The 13,387-nt window shown below is 46.2% G+C and overlaps 1 long non-coding RNA gene across 1 annotated transcript in view; it reads right to left on the bottom strand.

Moving 5' to 3' along the window:
* Window positions 1-10,239: 10,239 nt before the first annotated feature.
* Window positions 10,240-13,387, bottom strand: part of LOC144166096 (uncharacterized) — a 69,598-nt gene continuing 66,450 nt past the window's right edge. Inside the window, exon 3 of the long non-coding RNA XR_013321568.1 lies at window positions 10,240-10,291. This is a non-coding gene — a long non-coding RNA (uncharacterized LOC144166096). The remainder of the gene's footprint in view (window positions 10,292-13,387) is intronic.

Here is a 13,387-nt window from a genome sequence, read left to right as displayed (position 1 = left end):
TACAAAATCAGCTGTAAAGTGGCGACAAATGCCGTCTTCTCTGATTTGCCTAAGACCATTTTTTCTCTTGAACGCCTCCAGTCAGCAATCCTTCCCTGCCTTGTCCATCACCCCCTCACCTTCGTTGCCCTATGGTCCACCTGCATCTCCCTAACGTAATTTAGGGGCAAGGGCAATGATGTCATATATTACCCAAATGGAATGCCCCTCTGTCAAAGCCAAAACCGCGTCAACTATTAGAGTGCCCACGAAAATAAAAATACGAAATATGTTGCCCACACTGCCTGCCATGTACGTGGGTGAAGCTCAAAATTTTTAAGATAGACTTTCATAATATGTTAACATGACTCAGGCATAAAGCAACTAGTTGCACACAGCGACAACTTTGACCCTCTGAGGAGATTTCACCAAACAGCAGGTGATTGAAACCAAAACGATATTCCTGAAAGAGATTCTCCTGAAGTCACGGCACAACCGAGTGAGCAAGAAAAAGCTGACCTAAGTTTAGGTGCTCGTATGATTTTCACCCACGGCCCCAAACGAAAAAACATGTAAGACAAAAGATCTGGGCAGAAAATGTAGGCTTTTGGCGAAACAAAGTCAAATTTGAAAGGGCCGAAGAGGCTCTCAAGCATTGAACACATGTTGCCTGGAAAGGCCGTCGAGCTAGTTGGTATGGTTCGGTATTTGGAACAGTACAGAGGCGACATGGAGAAATAACGAAGGACATAAGAGGCGCATTATATAAAGCTAAATTTATTTAGAGAAAACTACGTTTATATACACATATATCTGGGCATGCGAAATGACTCCGTATATTGGTAAAAACAGCTCCAATTATTTCTTCGGCCTTTACACCTACAAGGCTGACCACAGCAAACCAACTTTCTTTTATGAAAGGAATTAAAATGTGTTGATGATTCAGTTCTCCTCCAATCTTATGATGCGGAAAGCTTCCACTGCCTCTTTTATTGTTTGATTACTGTGCCTGTAGAATATCTTCAAGGACGACATGCATTTGCATTTTCGTGATACCTTATGATTGTGAATCATTATGATTGTGATAGATCAGTGATACTATCTAAAACATTTGTGATAGCTTACGTTCATGGGCTTACACTACGTAACTAGAAGATGGGAGGAAAGTATAATGTAAATATTTCTTTGCGCAAGTAAACCGAGCCGAGTGTATAACCCCCCGTTGACAGCATGTACCAAAACAAAAACCGAAATTAAATATTCGCGAGTGCAGGTGATAATGACCGTACCGTTCTTTGCGCATATAACCAGAAAGATGCCGTATATCATATACCTTTTAACTTTGAGCGCGTGTACGTGGTGCAGTAAAGTAGGTGTGTAAATACTAGCCTGAGACACCACATCTCCTCGATGAAGATTAGGCCCTGCAGCTACTTGTCATTTCATTGCAAAAAATGCAACTGCGCCCCGTCCTTCAATGAACTGGAGATATTGTACGAACAGAGTAATCAAGAAACAGAAAAGGTAGCGGAAGCTTTCCTCCAGCACCGCCGTTGTCGGTACGCAGCTTTTCCGTGTGAAAAAAACGCTCATATATATCCTACTTTATAAATTTCCAGTGAACTGAGGCGGAAAGTTGGGCGATTTGGTTACTAAGCAATTCATCTTACTAGCGAGCATTATAGAGAGACAAAGGTAAAGATTAAACAAAACACACCATAAAACTTCAACTCAGTTTATGCAAGAGAAACACGGGAAAAAGGTTCTATGTATATAAAAGGTGGAAAGGGTAAAAAAGTAGCAAACAAAAAAACAGTGATCAAGAAAAACAAAAAATAGAAGAAACAAAAAGAATAATACAAAAAAAAAACGTATGGTTCTGCACAGGTGAGGGGTGATAGCTGCACACATGCGTAGTTTTAATTTATGCCATGTGATATTCGCGGGCACTGTGGTGTGGCTCTGTGATATGAGCAAATGTGACCAGTGCGATCATATATATATATTTTTTGTAATATCATATTTTTCTTTTTTGTTCGAAGCTTTTCCAACATTTCTACGTTTCATGTACATATAGCCTTTTTTGCGGGTTCCTGTTCCATAAACTGAGCCGAAATTCGAGCTTGTGTTTCGTCTCCTCGTTGCCTTTGTCTCTTTTTTATATTCGATGGTACCATGATTTCCAGTGAACGCCGCACAGGAATATACACAATTAGCCAGCAGAAAGCCATTCTCCACAAAGTTCATTTCAAAACTAGCCACAGCTGTCATTTCAGCTATGGTGACAAGGCGTCAAGCTGGCTGCGAGAGCGACGCAAGCAACGCAAGCACATGTGGGCCGAGCTGTGTGGTGTCCACTATTTCGGGAAAAAAGCGTGTGGGCTCAATAAGAACCCAAAGTCCCAAAAACGTCTTGGGTTTGGCGAATGCGCATCACAGCGCCCCTAGCTGATTGTGGAACGCAGAGCGTTGGCGTCCCTGATATTTAAACTCCTCATTTCCTGCCACGCTGCCTTTCTTTCACGGACACTAGCGTTCCCGTAAAGATCACTGCAGAGAATTTCGTCCCATCGAAGGAATATATTCATTGCACAAGCGTTGTGTCATGCTATCATTTTTAAAAGGGCGCGACCTGTAATCTTGCTGGCACAGTTAAGGTCTCACTCTGTGTACTTTGTATTTGACGAATACTCTCTGTTGCAACAACCCGGGTGTTCTCTGCACGCTATCATGCTCGTTAAATGATAACTGCCCGTTTTGCACTATTTCTATGGCAGTAGCTCTCATGAATACCTTACTGTCTACTGGACCACCACTCAATACAACCAAAGCTGGATGACTTGGGGTCACGAAACTTCACCTTGGGAGGCCCGTAAACCTCCAGAAATGGCTTTAGAAACCACATCATTGTTCCCATTCCGCTTCCATCCACTAAACGCGAAGTACGTTTTGCATATAAGTATGCAACAATATATGTCTCCGCTTATGTTATTACAAACACAGTGGGTCCTAAACGTCGTCTATGCTATTTCTGTCACCTTTAATAGGTAACAAAGATTGTATAGTGGGCGGATTATAGTTATGCCAAACGTTTTAACCCCTGCATATATATGATCGGCAGATTTTTATTTCGAGGCACAAACCTAGCAAAACAAATCCTTCATTGTCCTCCTGAAGCATGGGATAGCTGATAATACCGTTCCTTTTTTTACTCTAGCTGTACCCCTGGTTATGCGACGAGGTTTTACAAACTTTAAGGGTGAGGATGAATGTTGAGGTGCGAAATTATCAAAAGCTTCTCCGCTTGTGTATACAAGTAGCTTGACACTGACTAGGGCTTCAGAGCCCCAACCTGAGTGCTTGTAAATGCTGATCTAAATATTAGCCTAAATAAGACAGCTGTCAATATCCCTCGGAGATACTTGGAATAAAAATAAAGGCATGGATAAAATTGATGGCTATAGTTATGCTGCGATATCTTAGGCCGCGCGAGCGAGAATAAATGAGTAATTTTGATGACATTTGGCTATAGGAGCATGAACTCTAGGGTTTTTTCAGCTTACTCGAAATAAATATCTCCTTATTCCGAAGATTATTCTGATATGTGTACCTTCAAAAGAAGTAAATGATTTTGTTCGTTAACCAAGTTATACAATAACTCTGCGATGACGAACACGTAGGATTAATACGTGTGCCTCTGTGCCATTAGAATTCTAATCGTATACTTCTCATACCGCACCAAAATATTAGCAGATTCACAGGGTAACTTAGCAGGGTACATCGTAGAATGCATTTTAGGTAAGAAAGTTTGCCGTCTTTGAAGTTAAAAGTGCTAGTTGAAGTTAAAACCAAGCAGCAATCCACAATCCTCCTGAAACAAACCCTCATGGCAGATCTGGAGATCAGGGTCACACCCCACCGCAGCCTCAACAGTTGTCAAGGTGTGATCTCTGAGGCAGATCTCCTAACCGAGACAGAGACTGATCTGCTCGAAGGCCTAAAAGAACAAGGCGTGACAGCAGTAAGGCGCATCGTCATCAGGAGAGAGAACAAAGAAATAGCCACCAAACATCTGATCCTGACTTTTGACCGCTGTACACTGCCCGAGCATGTCAACGCAGGTTTCATCCGTTGTTCTGTCCGGCCGTACATCCCGAACCCGAGGCGCTGTTTCAAGTGCCAAAGGTTCGGGCATGGTACCAACTCCTGTCGAGGCAGAACAACATGTGCCAAATGCGCCCAGCACGATCATCTCTCTGACAACTACACTGCAACCAACTTCACCTGCCCGAATTGCCAGGGTCCACACGCAGCATACTCTCGCGCTTGTGAAAAGTTTCATCTTGAAAAAAAAATTATTAACCTTAAGATAACCGAAAACATCACCTTCCCAGAGGCGCGAAAGAGGTTCGCCTCCTTCCCTCTGGGCAGGTACGCCGACGCAGCTCGCCGGGGGGCGGAGCGGCGTTTGGTTTCGGCGGGGACCCAGTACCGCGTGTCGGACTTGGTCCCGTCCCCGCCCCCCCCCCTGGGTTGCCTACGGCAGCCCAACCCACCTCCGCACCGCTCGCTCACCCAGCTGCGGCTGTGGTGGCAACAACGTCTGTTGGGGATGCCTCTGCATCCACTGCTTCCTCTCCACCGGCCCAAAGCACACGCAAGGGCACGGAGATGGAGACGGAGGCAGTCTCAGCGACCCCCTCCTCCGTCTCACTGCCTGTGCCGCCTGTGGTACTCCCCACGCCTTCGGCACTGGCAGCGCAGGCAAAGAACACCCGAAAGGGTACCACGTCAGGGGGGCCCAGTCCGCTGGGCACCCCCTTGCCATCAGATGACGACATGGACGTCGAGCCCTTCCGGCTTTCATCGCAGCGGAAGGAACGGGCTGCGACGTCCAGGTCAGTAGAGAAGGTCAGAAAACCCCTTCCAAGAGTGCAAGCCACGAAAGACCCTACATAAATAATCACACTCCAGTAGCTCTAACACATCATAATGGCAAGAGAAAACATTGTTCAATGGAACTGCAGAGGCCTTCTGAATAATCTTGACGACGTGCATGAGATTCTGCATGGCAATCAGCCAAGTTTAATGTGTGTCCAGGAAACACATCTTAATTCCAAACATACAAATTTCTTGAATAGTTACCTGGTATACAGGAAAGACAGGGATGGCTGCACATACTGTTCTGGTGGTGTGACCATAATTGCCCGCAAATTCTTAGCATGCCACCCTGTCACCTTGAACACTGTCCTTGAGGTTGTAGCAATTCGAACAATAATATTTAATAGGTTGATAACGGTATGCTCCATATACATTTCTCCTGATGTCTCACTTTAGAGCTCTGACTTCGAGGCGCTGGTTGACCAGCTGCCCGAACCTTACATCCTTACAGGCGACCTTAATGCTCATAACTCTCTTTGGGGGTCTTCTCGCACGGATGCCCGAGGTCGCGTGATAGAGAAGTTTTTAACATCCTCTGCAGCATGCCTTTTCAACAAGAAACAGCCGACATACCTTAACACAGGTCACAACACATACTCACGTCTTGACTTGGCTATTGGTTCTGCAATTCTCTTTCCATGTCTTCAATGTGGCGTGGGCACAGACCCATATGGTAGTGACCATTTCTCCACTTCATTAACGCATTTAGGTACAGGGCCGAGCAGTCCATCTTCCCATAAAAGGTTTAATGAAGCAAGAGCTAACTGGAATACATTTACAGAGACATCCAAACTACACCACACATCGATGGGACACCTACACGTTGAAGAAGCTACCCAACTGCTCACGGCGCACATCCTCGACGCCGCCGAAAGGTCCATTCCCCACGCCTCTGGTGCCCCGCGCAACCAGCGGAGGCCGTGGTGGAATGAGAACTGTAGGCAGGCGCGAGAGGCCCAGAACAAGGCGTGAGGTATCCTTCGTGGGTACCCCACGTCGAGTAACCTCCTCTTGTTCAAACGGGCACAGGCGTTCGGAAAACATGTGCGCCGTGAGGCAAAACGCGATAGTTGGTGTACATTCATAACATCAATTAACTCCTACACAGACACAAGGAAAGTATGGACACGAATACGGAAACTCAAGGGACAACAAACACACAGCCTGCCTCTGGTCAGCACTACAGGGGACACACTCGAAGACCAGGCTGACACACTCGCACAACACTTCCAACACGTGTCCAGTTCCTTACACTACACGAACACTTTCCTGAAACACAAAGCCTGTTGTGAAAAGAAGTCCCTACGCGACAACAACAAATCAGACTTCTTACAACTCCCTGTTTTCACTACATGAGCTGAGGGCTGCTCTAAGCACGTGTAAACCCTCAGCTCCAGGCCCAGACAACATTACATATACAATGATACAACACCTGCACGCAGAGACGCTTCTAACACTCTTACACCTATATAACAAGATATGGATTTCGGGGCTCATTCCAAACTCTTGGAAGGAGGCTATAGTTGTAGCTTTCCTGAAGGAGGGAAAGGACCCGTCATCCCCCTCAAGTTACCGTCCTATTGCCCTGACAAGCTGCCTGTGCAAGCTCTTCGAGAAGATGATAAATCGCAGGCTCGTGTACTTCCTTGAGTACAACGGTCTTCCCGAGAGCTGCCAGGCAGGCTTCAGGGTGGGGCGATCGACGAACGATCAATTGTTAGCTCTTCACTCGTACATCAAGGATGCCTTCGCGCACAAGCAATATTGTTTATTACCTGTGTTTTTCGACCTTGAGAAGGCATACGACACCGCTTGGCGTTATGGGATCCTTAGGGACCTCAAGTCATTCGGTGTTTCGGGTAACATGTTGAACGCTCTTGTTAGTTACTTGTCAGACAGAACGTTCCGAGTAAGAGTCGGTGGTGCACTGTCAAAGGCTCACGTGCAAGAAAATGGCGTGCCACAAGGTGGCGTGTTGAGCTGCACTCTCTTCATAGTAAAAATGAACTCTCTTGGTAAGGCACTGCCACCTACAATCTTTTATTCCATGTATGTAGATGACGTCCAGATATCCTATAAATCATGCAATATGTCAATCTGCGAACGTCAAGTCCAGCTTGGTGTAAAGAAACTTGCCGGCTGGGCAGACAAGAATGGTTTTAAATTGAATCCTATAAAAAGCTCCTGCGTTGTGTTCTCCAGGAAGCGCGGAGTCCATCCGGACCCAGACATTACTCTAAATGGCGTGTCGCTTCCTGTGAACAAGGAGCACAAGTTCTTAGGTGTTGTGTTTGATCACAAACTCACATTCATTCCCCACATCAAGGAACTTAAAAATAAATGTCTCAAAACAATGAATATACTTAAGGTTCTCTCCCACCAATCCTACGTTTCCGACAAAGAACTCCTGCTTCGCTTGTATACTGCATTGGTTGGGTCTCGTTTAGACTATGGCAGTGTGGTGTATGGGTCGGCGACTAAGACAGCCTTGCGAATTCTGGACCCAGTGCTATACTTGGGGCTTCGTCTTGCTTCGGGTGCTTTTCGCACTAGCCCTGCCGAGAGTCTTTATGTCGAGTGTGATAAGTGGAGCCTTGAGAACCAACGAACGTACATGGACTTGCTTTATGCTTTTAAAATTTCGTCGCTGAATAATCATCCTTTTTATCCTGTCTTTAACGATACATCAACATATTTGCTCTTTGTAAATCGCCCATCCGTTCCTCTGCCCTTTTCACTTAGAGTGAGAGAGCGAGCCTCGGATCTCAGTGCTTTGTTTTTAGATGTGTACAGGACATCCTTTTCTAACAGTTTACCGCCTTGGCAAGTTCGCCCTGTGTCGTGCGACCTTTCTTTTATGCGACTTGACAAAAATCGTGTACCACGAGCTGCAATACTGCAGCACTTTCTGTCATTGCAGTTTAAATACACATGTGCAGAATTTTATAGTGACGCTTCTAAAACCTCCACTATGGTCTCGTGTGCTGCTCATGGCCCAAACTTCAATGCAGCCAGAACCATGAGCGTGCACACAACCATTTTTTCAGCAGAAGCGTATGGAATTTTACTGATTGTACGACACATACTTGAAAATCATATTCCCAATTCCATCATCTATACAGATTCTTTGAGTGTTGTCCGCGCACTGTAATCGCACAAGCCCCCCAAAAACCACATAGTTAATCTTGTATTCAACACTATCATGTCCGTGTATGCACAAAAGCACGAGCCGGTCCTCTGCTTGGTCCCAGGACACGCAGGGATCGCTGGGAATGAGTTGGCAGACGAGAGGGCCGCTGCAGCTGCACTCAGGATCACTGTAGACATTACAACGATACCCTACACAGACCTCAAGCCTCACATAAGACAACACCTGCGCAGAACATGGCAAACACACTGGGACGAACAGACCGACAACAAACTACATGTAATAAAGCCACACTTGGGACGGTACACATCTGACTCACACAACAGACACACGGAAGTCGCCTTGGGTAGGCTGCGGATAGGGCACACCCATGCGACGCACTCGTATCTGCTGACGGGATCTTCTAGACCCCAGTGCAGCAGGTGCGGAGAGGCCCTATCCGTAGTGCACATACTAATCACATGCAAGGCACTTCACACAACACGACACAAACACTTCAGAGAACTCTACAGACAACATATTCCCCTACATCCATCGTTTTTCCTAGGTGACGAAGCTATTGTTTTCGTGAAACGTGTTTTTGAGTATTTTTCGGACGTCAAGTTTTTAAACCTCATTTCCTATCACGCATCATGAAATCTGGCCCTATACACCAGCCATGCTCATTGTCGTTTTGTGATTTTACTTTTGTTTTTGCTGATTTTACTTAGTGTTTAAGGTATCACCTCTCATATACGACTATTGTTTTGGTGCTCTTTGCCCCAGTTGGCCTTGCGCCATAAACATCAAACCATCATCATCATTTTAGGCTGCATTACTCGAAGCGTACGAAGATCTTGACCCGCTTAGAGCGAAGTGGCGAGTGGAGGTGTCGCCGAAAGGCGGCTTCCCAGAGGGGAGTCAGGCGGTCAACATGGTGGGTCAACGCATTATGGTGTTTTCCCGGCTATTTTCTCTAGCCGGACATGTTCGATAAACGGTCCAATTGCGTGTTACAGTCATTGAATTCTGTTCCTACACATCGGTGAATAGGGTGGATGCGACGGGGCACAAACAGCGACACTCGAACTTTAAAATTAGCAGTGTCGTCGACAACCGGGCACCGAAAAACTCTTGTTTTGCGAACTGCATGGATGCAAAGCTTGTAAAAAATTGCGGAATGATTCTGCATTGTAATAGTACAATCCCGGGAAGTTTTGATGATTGCACTGTGTACCCACAATGAGCGGATACTCATTTTTAAAGCTCAACAACCACAACCCCAGGCTCAAGCCACGGCCTTTCCATCGCTTTCCTGTGCAAAACTCTCGTAGCGTTCCGTGACACTCGACCCCCCCCCCCTATAAAATAACCTCCCGCTACTTATTCGCTCTCCAGTCTACAAGTCACTGCTCTCCCTAGCCTTCAAGTGAACTCCTAGCCTCCTTGCTGCCAGTTTTATTGTCGCTGCTCCCCCAAAGCTCCTCCCGTGTCGTCCGCTGCGCACAGCTCCTTAAGCACCAAAGTCGCGTGCCTTTCAACGAGCGTGTGCCTATGTGCTGCGAAGTAAAGTTGAACGCATTAGGGGCGAACACAGCCTTATGCAACGCTTGGTGTATTTGGAGGAGGGGTTGCTTGCTGGTGGCAGGAACTTGAAGCAGTCAACGCTTACTGCCTTTTTTGCACCCGAATAAAGTTGTGTTTCAATAAATACATTGTGTTTTGATTCCTCGCAGCTGTGTCCCAATTAAAGCTCAACTACTTCAGGTTTTATCGAATGGTCGCTCATATAAGGTACCGCTTATACCAAAAATTTTTGTCGTTCCGCTCACTTCGTTATAACGAGAGATTACTCTATTTAGAGACTTGTCTCGGCCTCAAACATCGCTCATGTGCAAAATATCCAACTCATTTGTGTGGTTTTAAATGACGGCTTAAAATTTACCGAGTTTAGAAAATTAGAGTAGTGTCACATTCACACTATTCATAGCGCCAGCTTTCACACTACAGAAATTATAGTGAAAACTAAATATATTTCTGCATAAGTAATTCGAACTCCTTGTGGTTACCCAAACATATAAAACGTGGGGTTTCATACAGGCTAGACAGCATGCACTCAAAGCCAATCGGTTATCAGTCTCTGTAAAAAGTAGCTTTACATTACGCAAACATTGCATTTGGTGAACACCTACTCTGCTGCCACAATTCAATCCACTTGTTGAGGTAGCAGGGGCAGCGGTTGACCTGCACAAGAAAAGGTATAAAAGTTAGAAACGTGCCGTTATAAGATCGTAAGAATTTTTAGCGGATCTCATACTGCCTGCTTTGTATGAACACATGATGGCACTAACAGTTTACGAAGTCAGACTTCTCCGTCCGTGGAATGCAATACCTACATAAGTAAATGGATAAAAGGACTTAAAGTGGCTAGGCAACTGACATGTGGTTGTTGTGTCTTTCGAGACAAATTCTGCTCGTATTTGGGCTTCTGTTGTTGGGTTTCAGAAAATTAACTTGTAAATGCGACCTTTTCTGGCGAGTGCTTTTATGCATTGCTTCGAAGACATTTATTCCGTACACGGAAATGTCTCTACAGTGAAGGAACCTACTTCATGTGCGTAAGGATCGCGACCCTGATTCCGCCCGACCAAGTGAGGCCGACACTAAAGGAACAGAAGCCACTGGTTTATTCTAGGACAGCAAAAAAAATGACATGAGTAGAAACAGCAGGTCGCAACGCATACCGTCATGTAAACAACGCGATACTTAAAAAACACCCTGCGCCGATTGTGCAGAAAATTTATACAACGCTTCGCTGTACAGTAACAACAACGTTCGAGTCCTGGTACCAAGCCACTCCGTTTGCGCTCACCACATGTGCTGCTTAGTCCGAGCAGAGATCATCGGTCCGGTTGCCTGCCCCTTGCTGCTCCCATCCTGGTTCTGCTGGCGCCGAGCTGTTCCGCACAACTCCCCCCTACCGCACCCATGAGAGCAGTCTTTACACCAGACGGGGCCGCTGTGCGCACCACACGTGTTCCTTGTCCGCTAACTGTTTATCGCACACGCTTGCATGGGGACATGGCGCATTGACGTCATTATCAGAGTTCGACGCGCATTCGCTGCACTGTAATAATCATACGCGGGTGCACATTGGGGCTGCATCCCTACACTTTCTTTCCACCAAGACCGGAGAACTCCCTAGTTGCCCGAGAAGCGCGGGGGGGAGTTTTGCTAAATAAGCCTCCTCCAGGGGGTTTGGGGTGAATGCCGGTTGAGGGGGGTCTTCCCGCTCGAGCCCTTTTGCTGTACCGTTGAGCGGGTAGCGCCTCCTAGAACATAATCGATGTTAGTTCTCTTCGCCATAGGTTTTTTCATGGTACGCCTTAAGGTCATCAATGCCTACTGGACCCGTTTCCCGACCTCCGTGCAGGCTACGAAGGCTATAAGTGGGCCGAGATGTGCGCTTTGTCACCTTGTGAGGGCCTTCCCATCGGTCTGGCCGGGAAGAAGCGAAGCCTTTTGCTGCGTCACTCAACAAATGTGTGCAACGTAGTACCGGATCACCAACGGAAAATTCAACCTGGTGTCGGCACTTGTCGTAGTTCCGGCGTTGTTCGAGGAGTGCTAGATCCACTTATTACCTGGCCTCCTTGAGAGTTTCGTTCAGGGCGCTACGAAGGTCTTGCGCATACTTGACATAAGTGCGAAGGGTCGCCTCGACTTTATCGTTGAAGGAATGTTCAATAGGAAAACACAGATCGCGGGCGAAAAGCAAGGCTGCTGGTGTAAAGCCGGTCGAGCGGTTGATCGTAGTCCGAGTAGCATACCCCCTTTCGGACAGGTGAGCATCCCAGTCTTTCTGGCATTCTGTGAAGGCCACCAGCATTATCTTCAAGTTGCTGTACACATGTTCGGTTATATTCGCTTGTGGATGGTACGGAGTAGTCTTCTTGTATACTACTACCAGAACAGAACAAGTGTCCTCGAAGGTCTTGATTGTGCAGTACGTCGCATTGTTAAAAATACGTTTCTCCTTGAACTGAATGCCTCACGCGCACCGACGCCGCCCCTAGTGCAAATGTTTTATAACCTGGGTTATAAAACATTTATAAAACTATAAAACTTTGGTGGGTTTATAAAACTAAATGAAACTTGGGTTGGTTATCGACTCAATTGCCGGAACAGCAAGCACAAAAACACAAATGACGGCGCTGTATGCGGGGAAGGTGCCTGCGAATTAAGAGTAGCGGCGCTGCTCATTCGGCAGACAAATGCATTTTCGAAACTGTCGACGGCTGCGAACTGCTCGAAACAGCCACACTTTTCATTCGACTGCCGGCTATAATGGCGTAGACCAGCAGAACCTGCGGCTGATGACAACTCAGCTTGATGAATGTCAGTAATTCAGACTACAATAACTTCTCCAAATGTAATAGGTTTCTTTTTTTAGGAGCAGGCATTTTTATTTTATTATTAAAAACTACAAGAGTGGAAACTTTTCCGAACAGTTTTTTAAAGAATTTGGCGTCCCGCTGTAGTTGGCGGCAAGTGGCAAACCTACTCCGCAACCCTCCTCGACTCCGCGTCTGGTTTTTATTTAAACATGCCGTTTTATGTTGTACCAAACCAGTTCTTGGTCACTAACTTTCTTATTTGTCATGTAATTTGTAAATGGCGAACTAGTTAATAAGAATTTCTTTGTCAAAAAATATTATCTGTGCAGCCCGCTTCGATCCTACGCAATCCGGTTCCAGAACTACCCATCATTCCTATCGAAGTGTAAGCGCCGCCTTTGTGTTCGCGTTGACACTAGCGCCAGTTTCCGTTCTAGCTGTTATTGTATGAAACTCTATGGGCGAAGGTACTTCGGAGGGTCGATTGATAGGGTCAACCCCCCGCCCCGACAAAAGTTCGTTGAGAGATCTCAGCTCACCGCCCCAGGCATACATCGGCTAGCCATGACATGCACTGTTAAACAATCATTCTCCCATGGGTCAGCTTCGAGTACATGCCTACAGTCGCGAGTCGCATTGTCAGCGATCCCCGCCTTTCAGGGAGGTGGCCAGTCTCGTGCCAAAGTAGCGGGCTTAACTGCGAGCCTACATTTTCAAGTCAACATGAGGTTCATAGAAAGGTTGTATCAACATTTTCGTATACTGCTTTTGTTTCTTCTGTATGTTTTTAATTGCGGCAAATTCTTTATAACAGCGAACATTATTGTCCATCTAAGCATCCCTTTAAAACAACAAATGTAGCTCCTTTGTCGTCCCTGCTATGTATTATAGCAGCTGCTATGAATACGGTTTGGAAAGCGCTTTATGCACAACCATGACCGAT

This window comes from Haemaphysalis longicornis, unplaced genomic scaffold, assembly GCF_048455015.1.
Source record: "Haemaphysalis longicornis isolate Haplotype H1 unplaced genomic scaffold, Haemaphysalis longicornis Haplotype H1 scaffold_16, whole genome shotgun sequence".
Lineage (NCBI taxonomy): Eukaryota > Metazoa > Arthropoda > Arachnida > Ixodida > Ixodidae > Haemaphysalis > Haemaphysalis longicornis.
This window is presented reverse-complemented; position numbering and strand designations above follow the sequence as displayed.